This window comes from Cricetulus griseus (genome assembly GCF_003668045.3).
Source record: "Cricetulus griseus strain 17A/GY chromosome 1 unlocalized genomic scaffold, alternate assembly CriGri-PICRH-1.0 chr1_1, whole genome shotgun sequence".
NCBI lineage: Eukaryota > Metazoa > Chordata > Mammalia > Rodentia > Cricetidae > Cricetulus > Cricetulus griseus.
In genome coordinates this window covers 259355221-259370351 of record NW_023276807.1, presented here as the reverse complement: position 1 = coordinate 259370351, position 15131 = coordinate 259355221, and the positions used below count along the sequence as shown (strand labels likewise).

The 15131-nt window shown below is 35.3% G+C and overlaps 1 long non-coding RNA gene across 1 annotated transcript in view; it reads right to left on the bottom strand.

Annotated features, from left to right (window-relative positions):
- The window catches only part of LOC103161824, a 49581-nt gene that overhangs the window by 33342 nt on the left and 1108 nt on the right, over positions 1-15131 (bottom strand). The window lies entirely within an intron of this gene.

Below are 15131 nucleotides of genomic sequence, written 5' to 3'. Positions count from 1 at the left end.
TCTTTATATTTACAGAATTTATTATACTGTGTATTTACTTTGAACCTCATCATACACAAGTTCCACCACTGAACACTATACTGCAGCCTCAGATCATTGGTATCCCTTCCTTCATTAATATTCATCTGCAAATTCATGTCAAAAAGAATTTCCTATAATTTATTCTTCTGATTACCTTGTGCTCACTCAGATGTTCTCTTGTAGTCAATTTTAACATAAATTCTATGTTAAACATGTTTTCTCTAGCAATTAAACAGGAATGAATTTTAGCTTTATTAACAGATTAAAACTCCCTGAGGGCACAAATGTATTTGTTCTGTTTTCCTTTGGTTTGTAGACTTCATCGCACATACAGCCTGATTAATATTCATTTCCCGATGGCTAGGAATTGGGATAGGCAATGGGATTTGCAGGAGCTTAATAAGGGTTGACTTGTAATATTGTTAATATATTTTTATTATTGCAGAAATGGAGCTGGTAATTTATTCCCGGCTGGAATGAGTTGAAATGGAGTTTTTTTGTATTATATTCTCATTTCTTTCTTTCATGAAATTCTTCTTTGGACTCAGATGCACAAAAGCCTCCAAGGGTTAGGAAGACTTTCTCATTTTACAAGTCAATGAATGGAATATCCCACAATTCGTGTAATACTCATCAAGATTAACAAGAATAAACACCTGGTGAATATTAATGTCAATTTGCATGCTCTGCTCCATGTTGACTTCTTTTTCTTTCTTTCTTTGTTTTATGTCAGGTTTATCTAGCTTATTGGATTTCAAAACATACTCCAAGCCATTGAGCATTTAAGAACTCAGGATTTCCTGTTGATCTAGTAATGAAGAGTAAAATGGGACATTGATGGGAAGTTTACAGAAACTTAACTGTCTTCAAGAAAGACTTGCTTCATATCTTGCTGTGGTTAAAGACTGACAGCTGTTCCTTCAAGTCCCATCATATAAGCCCTCCCACAAAACAAAGACATGTATTCTTTCCTTAATCTCAAACTCAGTTAGCTTATACCTCAATGCATTGGCACCTCTGTGTTATGTGATACTGACATAAAATTTAAGTGTCATCAAATCCAAACTGCAAGAGACCTGAGCACCCCCCCTCACTAACACTGAATACTGGGCTTAATTCAGCTTTTCTTGTTGAGTCCTCATTCCTGTTGTAAACATATTCAGTGCTTCTGACTGTTGTAGTTATCACACAGGTTAGAATTTAGTTGTATGCATTTGAAGATTATATATATATATATATATATATATATGTGTGTGTGTGTGTGTGTGTGTGTGTGTGTGTGTGTGTAGTGAGAGTGAATATATAATCTTCAATAGTAAAACAAAAACAAGATAGTTTGTATATAGTTTGTTACACTCAGCTTTGCTTGAGAAGAGGAAATGCATAGCAGGAGGAATGCTTCCTTGAGGTCTCAAAACTCTAGTATCAAACCAGCAATGAATGTCCCTTAATAAAATAAAGTTAAAATTAAATTCACCATATAATTCAGTTCCTATGATAAGATTATTTTTAGTCGATTTCACTTTCATAATCTTAGTGAGAATAACTGGATTTTCTTATGCATGGCACATTAGTATCTATTTTAATCATGTTCATTTTCCCATAAATTACAATCTATTTCTTAAATCTAGTAATCATTTCACTTACAGATTCTATGTTTTCTGGACTTAAGTGTCTCCATTATTACTCTTTTGAATATTTTGAAAAGTGTTCCTGTAGTGTCATACATGCATGAATATTCACTAATTTGTCATACCTTCCAGAATTTGCTTTCCATATAAGCTGGTACTTGACTCATTTGTACATTTATTCAACACTCACAAATTTTCAATTTTTTTTCCAGTTTCTCTTTTAACTATGAGTTTTATCAAGATCACTATCTCTGTAGCTTTCTTTTGGTTTTATTTTTACTTATTTTTCTATTGGCATTTTGAATATATTTGTCACGATCCTTTCTTCCCGACCTATCTGGAAAATAGCTCAGCCTTCCTGGAGATACCAAGCCTTACTGGTAGAGATGTGTTCCATTTGTTACTGAAATTAATAAATGTCAAAAGTTGTTTTGTTCTCACAGTTGTTAAAGTAGCTGAGGCAAGAAAAGTGAATCTCAGTCACTGGATAATTAGTTAAAAGGTAAAAGAAGGCCAGGCATTGGTGGTGCACACCTTTAATCCCAGCACTTGGGAGCCAGAGGCAGGCAGATCACTCTATGTTTGAGGTCAGTTGGTCTACAGAGTGAATGCCAGGATAGGCTCCAAAGCTACACAGAGAAACCTGTCTCAAAAACAAACACCAAAAAAAAATAAAAGAAAAATTTCACCCTTTCAGTTGACTTAAGAAGAAATATTCTTTTCATTTTATACTCATTCTGACTTTTTGTTTTAGACAATTTATGTTCTTTCTTTTATTTCTATGGATATACCTATGCTGTGTAGGCTCATTTTGCATTTCAATATTCCAAAGGACATAGGAAGTTGTCAGAATCATTAAATAATTAGAGAGGTACACACGAAACTTTTGCCTTGCTTTAACTATGGGTAAGCGGGACCTTCATAGCCACAGGGTATGGACATTTTTGCAGAACTTGATTTCTTTTTTCTATGATTCAAACTATATCCCATTCATTCTTTACACCTGGGAATGGTTTGGGGTTTCTAATATCAAAAAGCAATGGAAAAGATTTTTGGATTTTTTTCTGGTGGTTGCAAATAAGATGTTTGTTATCTTCCACATAGTTGTAGTTTTCCTCTGTTATGGCGAAAAATCCCAGAGAATTGTTTTCAATTGAATTGCAAAATATAACTGTGATTTATGCCTATGACTGAGATAGGTCAGCAAATTTTACAAATCAAATACATGAGTAGTAGTAAGGTCATAATCCCCTGATATGAAACTACATCCTTCTGTCATTCATCAACTTCCCTGTTATAACTCGACCTAGGTAAAAGGCATAACTTTACATAGTATTTTCAGTAGTCACAAAGAAATAATAGGTGGAAAGACTAAATAACATGTGAATATTTTGCTTGAGGATGAAAGAAAACTGATTAGGTGCTCTGCAAGTTTCAATGTCCATGGAACCAGGCTACTTTTATCATTCTAATGAATTGGAATTGTCAGAGGAATCTCAGGTGCTTGATAATTTTACTGTGACAAAGCTGATTACCAAAGAGCCAAATTTAAGTCATATATGTCTTTAAAATCTTACAATAATTTATATACTAGGAATTTCAGTACATATTGATGTGGTCTTTTGCATTGTAATTATTCTTGTAATAATGATTTATTTTAATATTCTGATTTTGTTGCATTTTAATATATATTTAGTAATTATGAAAATAAGTGCATGTAGATAAAATGAACCCTATGAAGTTTCGAAAATCTGCAATGTCCTACAGTTTTCACACTTCCTAGTTGCTAATTGCTTAGCTTCACTTTTCAATGTATAACAATATTTGCTTATTGCTTTTCTTAAAGACCTTTCTGGGAAACATTATCTGATACAGAAGACTTCAAAAATTTGGAGACAAACATTCATACATTTTTTTCACACCCATGAATGAATGATTCCCATATAAAATATTTCAAATTAGAACTAAAATTGATTTATTTTAAAGAAGAAAATATAACACTTGACAGTGTATGAGAAATGTTTGAAATTTTGTGATGACTATGTAGAACTGCCCTTGACATAGTCTATCACAGGAAACATATTAGAACAAATTTTCCAATACCAAATTATGTGAAGTAAACTATGTCACCTAAGATATATTTTAACATGACTTCTAACAAAGGAAGGCTTAGTTTTTGACCAAGGCAGCATAGTTGAATAAGATTATCATGAACAAATTCTTCCTTTTGGAAAAAAAACTTTAGAAATATAAAGATCCTATTGTTATGGGCCTGAAATCCTAGCTTCTTGGGAAACCAATACATGAAGAGCAAAAGATGATGGGAAAAATAGACTACAAAATGACTTCAAGGCCACCTGGGAAACTTAATGAGACCCCATCTAAAAAAATGGAAAATAATGGAGAGGAGAGACTTGGAAGAAGGGAGATCAATGCTTGATCCACCCTAGAAAGAAAATGGAACTTCTTGAATATATTTCATTTAATGTGCTTAAACAAAAATATTACTAAAAATAAATATTTCAACACATTAATTATTATAAATCAAAGTGTGAAATACAAGAATAGCTAATAGTTAATAGTTAACAAGCAATCAGATATACCCCTTGCCAAGTCAGTTCTGGCAGCCTGTATTCATGTGCTCTGTAGAGGGCATCTTTAGTTCTTGCACACACTGTATTTTATATTTGATATCTAGTGACATATAGAAGAGAACAGAGTAGAGTTTTTCTTTTGAAAATGAAGCTAGCTCTCTATCCCACTGTATTCTCTCTATATTTTGAATAGATTTTGTCAATTACTTTTCTGTAAGGGTGCATTCAGTAAATTATTTACTACGAAATATTATTTTTAATTTGTTTTCTTCATCTTATGTCCAAACTAGCATCTTTGAAAGTATCTCTGAATTATTATTCTTTTTTACTTGGGACATAAATATTTCAGGTTTTGCTATCCAAAATTTAACTCATTTTTCATGAATTTGTGATAGATTAACATTGCTTGAATGTCTCTACATAATAAAATATTTGTAACATGAAAATATCTTCACATTTTTTTACATAAGGGATTTCCAATGTTCCATCTTACTTTAATTACACTTTTGCATATGAATTTTCATGTGCTTGGCAGAGAGTAAAATAGAGCCATAAATAATAAAACCACAAATGTCATTGATATTAAATTATATAAATATTCAATATGTCCGTAAATAGTTTGACATCATAATGAATTTCAGAGCCCTGCACAAACTAAGTGAAGAACTGGTGTTTTCTCCATGTCATACCTATGCAATATGCTTTTCACATACATTTTCCAATTCATCTACTCTCCTGAAATCTATCAATAATACATCCACACGTTATGTGATAATAAATAACTTCATTTTGTAAAAATTTACTTTATTTTATGTAACAGTATGCAATATCAGCATTTATGTACGTGACTGATATGCATGGCAATGAGAAGAAGGCATCTGATCCCCTAGATATGAAAGTAAGCATAGATGTGAATTCATATGATAGCTTGGAATGTAACCTACGTTTTCTTCAAGTGTCCTTAGCTATTGAGACATATCTCCAGGTCCTCCATTTTTTGTTTGTTTTGTTTTGTACATTTATTACCACTTTGTCTTTCAATTTATTATTAATTCTTCTTTCTATTCTTATTTTTACATTCAGGTTTTACTACAAAGAAATGTTGCTGTATTCATGTGTTTATGTTTTTTAATTAAAAATATTCCAGGAAACTATCAATGTTCTTTGCAACTTTTTATTTTCTCAGTGGTAAGCAGTATAATATCTATACAATATTCTAAATTCCTGAGAACAAAATCTTGGATAATGGAAAAGTTATCGAAAGAGCCATTTGAAAAATAGGCAAAAGTATAAGAAAATAAAATATGCAATTTGGGGGAGTTAGGGCTACTATCAGAATAAAAACCTTCCTGGAAATAAGGTATGCTTACTTCAGAACTAATTGCTACATGAGCAAGTGAATAAGGATTATGGGGGATAATAATCAGAATGAATATCATTTAAATTTTGTGTATATGGATATGTGCATGATATACTAGCTAGTGTTTATTAATAGAGTATATTGGTATAGATGGAAAATATGAATAAAAACTTTCAATCATTTATTCAAGTATTTCAGAAACAAACATAACTAAATTTATATATGTATCATTAATTAATATATAATTTTTGGATTATTTTGATAAGCATTCCTAAATTTCTCTATAATTTGAAGATATAGGTAAAAGATTATAAATGTTCATGTCGTGTTATTCATTACCTTCAGGTATCATTCAGCAAAGCCAGTAGCCTACTGTACTTTATTGCTGCCTGATTTGATACCAAGGCTCTGGAAATTCTCTTACCTCTTTGTGTATGTCATTTCTTTTTATTTAATTATAAATTCTATAATTACTACTCATATTTACATATCCACCCCCTCTTTCCCTTGCCGTCCTATCTTCCCATGTTCTCCACCAACCCCCAACCCATCCCCCAACTCGTCCCTAGAGATAGTGAGGCCCTCCTCCACAAGGGACATTCAAAGTCTGCCATATCGTTTGGGGAAGGCCAAGTTGTGTCTGGGTTGCATCTGGGTTGCATCTGGGTTGCATCTGGGTTGCATCTGGGTTGCATCTGGGTTGCATCTGGGTTGCATCTGGGTTGCATCTGGGTTGCATCTGGGTTGCAATAGTATCCTTGTTGTATCTGGATTGCAATAGTATCTCTCCATAGGGAATGGGCTGCCAAAGTCCATTGTGCTCTAGGGATAAAGTATGGCTCCACTATTAGAGGTCCCTTAGACTGTCTTGACTTCCTAGCTGGCACCCACATTCAGAGAGCTTGGTTCAGTTCAATGTTGTTTTTGCAGCTTTATGACTAGGGTCTGCATTCTCTCACTAGGTCAGGTTTACTGTTTCTTAGGGTTTCTGCAGCACTGTCTTGGCTCCTTTGCTCATCCCTCCTCCCTCTCCATAACTGGATTACAGGAGTATGGATCAGTGTTTAAGTGTGGGTGCCGGTTTCTGTTTGGAACAGCTACAAAGTATATGGCTTATCACTTTCTTAATCAGCACAGTGGTACAGGAATTTAAACTTCAGTAGCAGTAGATGTTTAAACTTTGGCATATTATATTAAAATTCAGTTACTGGATAATTATCTACCTTATAAAATTAATAGTGGAAGAAAATAGAAAACAATAAATGTGATATTTAAATAAAGAAAATAAGGAAGCTTAAGTCTGAATATGAAAAGAAAAGGATAGAGCTAACACTTGGAAAGCTACCAACTTAAAAGGCAGAGGGTAGGCATCAAAATGGAATAAGTTTGGAATGAAATGGAATATTTTTTGCCAGAAAAAAAGCAGTTATTGAATTCTTAGTGAAGTCATACTGTGAGGGTGGTACTGTCCATTGCAGAAATGAGTTTCAGGAGTGATGGCTGTAAAAGGAACAAGATGTGCCTGGCCAGGAACATAAAATTTGGAACAGACTTGTTGAACATGGCTAAGAGGATGTGTTCAGAGCTGTTGGGGTCTGTGGATATTTAATCATAACTTTGCTCTTTCTGGTGCTGGAAGAATAATGGCTCTCTCTCCCACGAAGGTCATGCTAATGGTTTTTCACAAACTCACTTAGTCAATTACCTACCCTGTGACTAGAAGGTCAAGATGCTGACGAACCACAATTTCAGACAAATGAGAGACATTAAATGTGTAATTTTGCGCAAGGTGCCTATGACCCAACCACTTTGGGGCTTTAAATACTGCTCTACTAAGATCGGAATCACTTAATGGCCAGTGTGCAAAAATAATTGCTTTACATTTGTATATCCTTGGTAAGAAATATATAAACTATTTAGGTACAATTAAATATGGAAAAAGAATGGGTCATTATTAGTAGATTCTATTGGAAATTTTTGCCATATTTTTTTCTGAAAGATGTGAAATAGAATCCTAGGAATGTTGTTTACTAACTGTTTTAATGGAAAAATGTCTTAGCATCCCAGCATTATATGAGTATTATTTGATTATGAATATATGTAATTCAGACTATTTAATAATAGTATGATTTTGTACATTATGCATCTTAATCTGAATATGCCATATGATGCATATAATTTATATTAGTATGGCAGACATTTGATTTTTAAGGCCCCAATTTTCCTAATTGTATTAAGCATCTTTTTTTTACACAGAATGTTTATTTATTAAAGTTGGCTAAATAATATTATCTGAAAATCTGCAATATGAATAAGAACAAGTTAAAATGTAACATTTGTCAGATATATTCTTGGTGAGCTTTTTAAAAATTTATTTATAAGTTCCAGTTAGGGAACAAGCTTGTTTCACATGTAAGTCCCTTCTCCCTCTCCCTCTCCCTCCCCTCACCCCTATCCCTACTCCCCCACCCCCAGCCTACCCCCCACCTCATCCACCTAACACTCCCCAGGCAGGGTAGGACCCTCAACGGTGGCTCTGCAAAGTCCATCACATCTTCCTGTGCTGGTCCTGGGCCCTTCCCCATGTGTCCAGGGCCAGAGTATAACCCTTCACATAGGATGGGCTCTCAAAGTCCCTTCTTGCACCAGGGAAAAATACTAATCCACCAACAGAGGCTCCCTGGAGTGCAGAGGCCTACTTATTAACTTCTATGTTCAGGGGTCTGGATCAGTATTGTACTGGCCTGCCAGACAGCATCTGGGGTTGATGTGATATCCCATGATAAGGCCAACTGTTCTTGTGGGTTTCTCCAACCTGGTACAGACCCCTTTGCTCTTCATTCCTCCCTCTCTTCAACTAAATTCCCAATTTCAGCTCAGTGTATATCTGTGGATGTCTGTCTCTGCTTCCATCAGCCACTGGATGAGGGCTCTAGGATGGCATAAAGAGAAGTCATCAATCTCATTTTAGGGGAAGGGCTTTTAGGTTATCCTCTCCACCATTGCCTGGATTGTCAGATCATGTCATCCCTGTAGATCTCTGGAGATCTCCCTGGTTCCAAATCTCTTCTCAGACCTATAGTGGCTCCCTCTGATATGGTATCTGTCATCCTGCTCTCTCTCCTCTATCTTCCCCCAACTCAATATTTCTGCTCCTCCATTTCCTCTGCTCTATTCCTGTTCTCTTGCTCTTATTGTAGCAGCTCCCTCCACCTACCCTCATGATCCCAATTAGTTCAGGATTTCATGCCACATCCATTCCTGGGGACCATTTATCCCTTAGAGTCTTTCATGTTTCCTAGTTTCTTTGGTGAAGAGGATTATAGGCTGGTAATCCTTTGCTCTATGTCTAAAATTCATATATGAGTGAGTACATACCATGTTTTTCTTTTAGTGAATGGGTTACCACACTCAGGATGGTTTCTTCTAGTTCCATCCATTTGCCTGCAAATTTAGATCCATTGCTTTTTTTCTGCTGAGTAGTACTCCATTGTATATATGTACAACATTTCTCAATACATTCTTCAGTTGAAGGGCATCTAGGTTGCTTCCAGGTTCTGGCTATTACAAACAATGCTCTATGAACATGGTTGAACATATGTCCTTGTTGCATGAACATGCAATATTTGGGTATATACCCAAGAAAGGAATGGCTGGATCTTGAGGTAGATTGATTCCCATTTTTCTGAGCAACCGCCATACTGATTTCCAGAGTAGTCTTACAAGTTCGCACTCCCACCAGGAATTGAGGAGTGTTCCTTTTTCTCCACATCATCTCCAGCATAGATTGTCATTGGTATTTTTGATATTAGCCATTCTAAAAGGTGTGAGGTGGTATCTCAGAGTTGTTTTGAGTTGCATTTATCTGATGACTAATGATTTTGAGCACTTTCTTAAGTGTCTTTCAGCCATTTCAGATTCCTTTGTTGAGAATTCTCTATTTAGTTCTGCACCCCACTTATTAATTTCATTGTTTGGTGTTTTGGTGGCTAGCTTCTTGAGCTACTTATATATTTTGGAAATCAGTCCTATGTCAGATGTGGGATCAGAGAAGTTCTTTTCCCATTTGTTGGGGGGTGGTTTTGTCCTACTGGCTGTTTCCTTTGCCTTGCAGAAGCTTCTCAGTTTCAGGAGGTCCCATTTATTAATTGCAGAACTCAATGTCTGTGCTACTGGCTTAATGTTCAGGAAGCAGTCTTGTGACAATTTGTTCAAGGGTAATTCCCACTTCTCTTCTAGAAGATTCAGTGTGGCTGGATTTATGCTGAGGTCTTTGATCCATTTGCACTTAAGTTTTGTGCATGGTGACAGGTATGGTTCTATCTGCCATTTTCTGCATGTCTGAATCCATTTGTACCAGCACCATTTGTTGAAGATGCTATCTTTTTCCATTGTATAGATTTAGCATCTTTGTCAAAAATAAGGTATTTGTAGGTGCGTGGGTCAATATCAGGGTTTTTAATCGATTGCATTGGTCTATCTGTTTATTTTTGTGCCAATACCAAGCTGTTTGCAGAACTATTGCTCTATAGTAGAGCTTGAAATCAGGGATGGTGATGCCTCCAGAAGATCCTTTATTGTAAAGAGTTGTTTTAGCTATCCTGGGTTTTTTATATTTCCATATAAAGTTGAGTATTGTTCTTTCAATGTCTGTGAAAAACTGTGTTGAGATTTTGATTCGGATTGCATTGAATCTGTAGATTGCTTTTGGCAGGATTGCCATTTTTACTATGTTAATTCTACCTATCCAAGAGCATGGGAGATCTTTCCATTTTCTGGTATCTTCTTTAATTTCTTTCTTTAAAGTCTCAAAGTTCTTATTGTACAGGTCTTTCACTTTTTTGGTTAGTGTTACCCCAAGATATTTTATGTTGCTTGTGGATATTGTGAAAGGTGATGTTTCCCTGATTTCTTTCTCATTGGATTTATCATCTGTATATAGTAGGGCTACTGATTTTTTTGAGTTAATTTTGTATCCTGCTACCTTGCTGAAGGTGTTTATCAGCCATAAGAGTTCCCTGTAGAGTTTTTCGGATCACTAATGTAGACTATCATGCCGTCTGCAAATAGTGAAAGTTTGACTTCTTCCTTTCCAATTTGTATCCCTTTGATCCCCTTTTCTTGTCTTTTTCCTATAGCTAGAACTTCAAGTACAATATTGAAGAGATATGGAGAGAGTGGACAGCCTTGTCTTGTTCCTGATTTTAGAGGAAAAGCTTCGAGTTTCTCTCCATTTAGTTTGAGGATGGCTATTGGTTTGGTGTATATTGCGTTTATCATGTTTAGATATGTTCCTGTAATTCCTGCTCTCTCCAAGTTCTTCATCATGAAGGGATATTGGATTTTGTCAAAGGCTTTTTCAGCGTCTAGTGAGATGATCATGTGGTTTTTGTTTTTCAGTTTGTTTATATGGTGGATTACATTGATGGATTTTCATATGTTGAAACATCCTCCCATCCCTGGGATGAAGCCTACTTGATCATGGTGGATGATTTTCCTGATAAGTTCTTGGATTCGGTTCGCCAATATTTTATTGAGTATTTTAGCATCGATGTTCATGAGGGATATCAGCCTGTAGTTCTCTTTCTTAGTCTTTGTGTGGTTTGGGTATCAAAGTGATTGTAGCCTTGTAGAAAGAGTTTGGCAATATCTCACCTGCTTCTATTGTGCAGAACAATTTGAGGAGTGCTAGAATTAGCTCTTGTTTGAATTTCTGGTAGAATTCTGCACTGAAGCCATCTGGCCCTGGGCTTTTTTTGGTTGGGAGGCTTTTGATGACTGCTTCTATTTCATTAGGGGTTATAGGTTGATTTAAACTGTTTAATCTGATTTTGATTTAATTTTGGTAATTGATATTTATCCAGAAAGGTGTCCATTTCCTTTAGATTTTCCAATTTTGTGGAGTACGGGTTTTCAAAGTATGACCTGAAGATTCTCTGGATTTCCTCAGTGTCCATTGTTATATCCCCCTTTTCATTTCTGATTTTATTAATTAGCATGCTCTCTCTGCTTTTTGGTTAGTTTGGCTAGAGGTTTGTCTATCTTATTGATCTTCTCAAAGAACCAACTCTTTGTTTCATTGATTCTTTGTACTGTTTTCCTAGTTTCTACTTTGTTGATTTCTTCTCTCAGGTGGAATATTTCCTGGCACCTACTCTTCCTTGGTGTGTTTGCTTCTCTTTGCTATAAAGCTTTCAGTTGTTCTGTCAATTCTCTAATCTGACTTTCTTCCAGTTTCTTCATGTGGGCACTTAGTGCTATGAACTTCCCTCTTAGCACTGCTTTCAGAGTGTCCTATAATTTTGGGTATGTTGTGTCTACATTCTCATTAAATTCTAGGAAGTCTTTAATTTCTTTTTTTATTTCTTCCTCAACCCAGGAATGGTGCAATTGGGTGTTAAACATTTTCCACGTGAATGTAGGTTTTCTGCAATTTGTATTGCTGTTGAATTCTAGCTTTAATGCATGGTGGTTTGATAAGATACAGGGGGTTATTTCAAATCTTTTATAACTGTGGAGTTTGCTTTGCTGCCAACTATATGGTCAATTTTTGAGAAGTTTCCATGTGGCGCTGAGAAGAAGGTGTATTCTTTTGTGTTTGGATGGAATGTTCTATAGGTATCTGTTAAAACCAGTTGTGTCATAACTTCTGTCAGATCCTTTGTTTCTTTGTTAAGTTTCTGTCTGGTGGTCCTGTCTAGTGGTGTAAGGGGGGTGTTTAAGTCTCCTACTATAAGTGCTTGTAGTTGTATGTGTGGTTTGAGCTTTAGTTATGTTTCTTTTACAAATGTGGGTGCTTTCGTATTTGGGGCATAGATGTTCAGGATTGAGACTTCATCTTGATGGATTTTTCCTGTGATGAGTATGAAATTCCCTTCTTCATCTCTTTTGATTGCTTTTAGTTTAGAGTCTAATTTGTTAGATATTAGGATTGCTACACCAGCTTGTTTCTTGAGCCCATTTGATTGAAAATTTTTCCCCATCCTTTCACTCTTAGGTATCACCTGTCTTTGAAATTGAGGTGTGTTTCTTGTAGTGGACTTAGGTTATAGGCTTTAAAAAAGCACTTGCTTTACCATCATAAAAGTATCTCCTTAGCTATTTGTTGTTGATAAGTTTGAAATCCACAGTTACTTCATATCTCTTGCTACTGAGTTAATTAAACTGAATTAATAAATTCAGATTCAATGAACAGAGAAAAGCAACTGTTGGGTTACCATCTGGAAGCCTGGGAGGAGTCATAGGGCAAAGAAGGAAACCAGGTAGCCTATTGACATGGTCCTGAGCAGCCCTAGAAATGGGCTAACTATTGGTGGGCTTTTTGAGGGTAGGGAGTTGTTGTTCTTTGGGCTTTCTAAGGGGGCAGGAAAGAGAGAAAGAGGGAGGTGGGGCTTCCACCTAATTACCCATGAGATACAGTATTATGTCTTTGAGTTACATGTGATCAGTGTAATACGATTTAGTCATACATATATTATACACTCTACACTTCTGAATCTACTTCCTCTTTATCAATATATTCAGAGACTTTTCCTTGTCTTACCATATCTGTTTTTATGTTGTTTGGTTGTTGTCTATTGGAGACCTGCTCTTTTCTTACTGAAATGGAGAGGCAGTTAATCTGGTAGAAAGGTGATTTAGGGAGACCTTGGAAAAGTGGGGGGAAGATGGGGAACTGTGTTCTGAATATACTGTGGGAGACAGGAATCCGTTTTCAATGAAAATAAAATTGAATTTAGAAAAATTTTTTCACCTCAAATTACAGCATTACTAACTGGTGTGTAAGAGCAAGATATTCAAATTCTCCTTTCTTATCTGTTTCCCTTGAATTTCTGAACATATTTCCATAAAATGAAGCAAGAATGATAGCTGGCATGAAAATAACAGCTCCAAAGAAACAGAGAAAGTACAAGCTGCAACATGGTAACTTAATATTCTTTGCAATGAACTGGTCAATGTATCCAGCTAGTTCTCTCTCTACACCAGTGACCTTTTGTAGGGGAGGGAAGACAGGAAATGGTATTATTGACATGAAAACAGGAAAAGACAAGAACTATTAAATTGCTTTTGTAGACACTCTTACTTTAAGTGGAAGAGTGTCCAATATCCATTTAAAGTTAAATTTAATCACAAATAAAAAATGTATCAAGAATAAAATCTGTGTTAATGTTCTTGCTATATTGATAGAGGAAAGAGTATTAATCTATTGTTCAGTATTACACTTGATTTTTCTACTTATGTTCTGATTATTTTACCAATTCTGAAATAAAAATAGTGCATTTCATAATTTAAGAGAAAAAACAATTGAACTGATTCCATTCCTAAATGAACATGGTGTTACCAAGTAAAAATGAACAGAAGTATTGCTTTGAGCAAAAATTCTGAACACAATCAGAAAATTTGTTGGGAATTTCAAAGTTGAGGTGCTCTTAACCTCCTGTGAGAAAGATTTTATTTTCTTAATCTCTATATTATTTTATATCACTAATCAGATGTTCGATGTTAAATTTAAATATATAATTATTTTTCTCACAGAGTCTATGATCTTTGAAATTTACTTAGGTAAATTTCCTTAGCTCAGGGACCCCAGATTGATGACTGAGTGACCAGCATGGGACTGATCCAGATCCCCTGAATTTGGGTGGCCAGTGAGGAGGCCTCATTAAACTATGGGGCCTCAGGTAGTAGCCAAGTATTTATCCTTGGCAGCAAAATGGACTCTGGGAGCCCATTCTACATGGAGGGAGGCTATCTCAGTCTGGACACATGGGTGAATGTGTCCTAGGCCTTGCCCGGGATGATTGGACAGACTTCAGATATCCCCCATGGAGGACCTCACCTTCCCTGGGGAGCAGAGAGGAGATGGCATGGGGGGTTGAGAATAGAATTTTGAATATATTTTAGGCATAACTTTGTGCTGACTATAGTGGCATACTGATATACTCACACACACAAACACATACACACACACACACACACACACACACACACACACACACACACACACTATAGTCTGTGAATTTCAAATCTGAGGCTTTAGGAGTGAGATTATTCACCTTGGTCTCCTGAATGGTCATACATCCCATTGTATCTGGACAGTAGAAATTGTACATGATGTTTTTGTTAGTTTTTAAATGAAGACAAAAAGATGACATAGTTATAAAGAAAGGTGCAACTAGAAAAAATTGAGGAAAATATTGAATATGAGCAAAGTATAATTAAGTCATAGTGCTTTAGTTCACAAAGAACTAATTAACAATAAAATTTATAAGAATGGAAAACACACTTACAGTGTTTTTATATAGTTAATATTTGTTCACAATATACCTTTAGTAAATATTGGGGAAATTAATAAGTCATTCTAAATATGATACATATGATACATTTCCATAGTAAAATATTCAGTCATGTCAAAATGTATTTGTAGTTTTTGAAATAGTTGATGTAAGTATAATTGATTAATTTGTGGCATTAGAAAGTAAACATACAAACTCATTTGTTACAAATTCAAAATTTTCCTTGTCA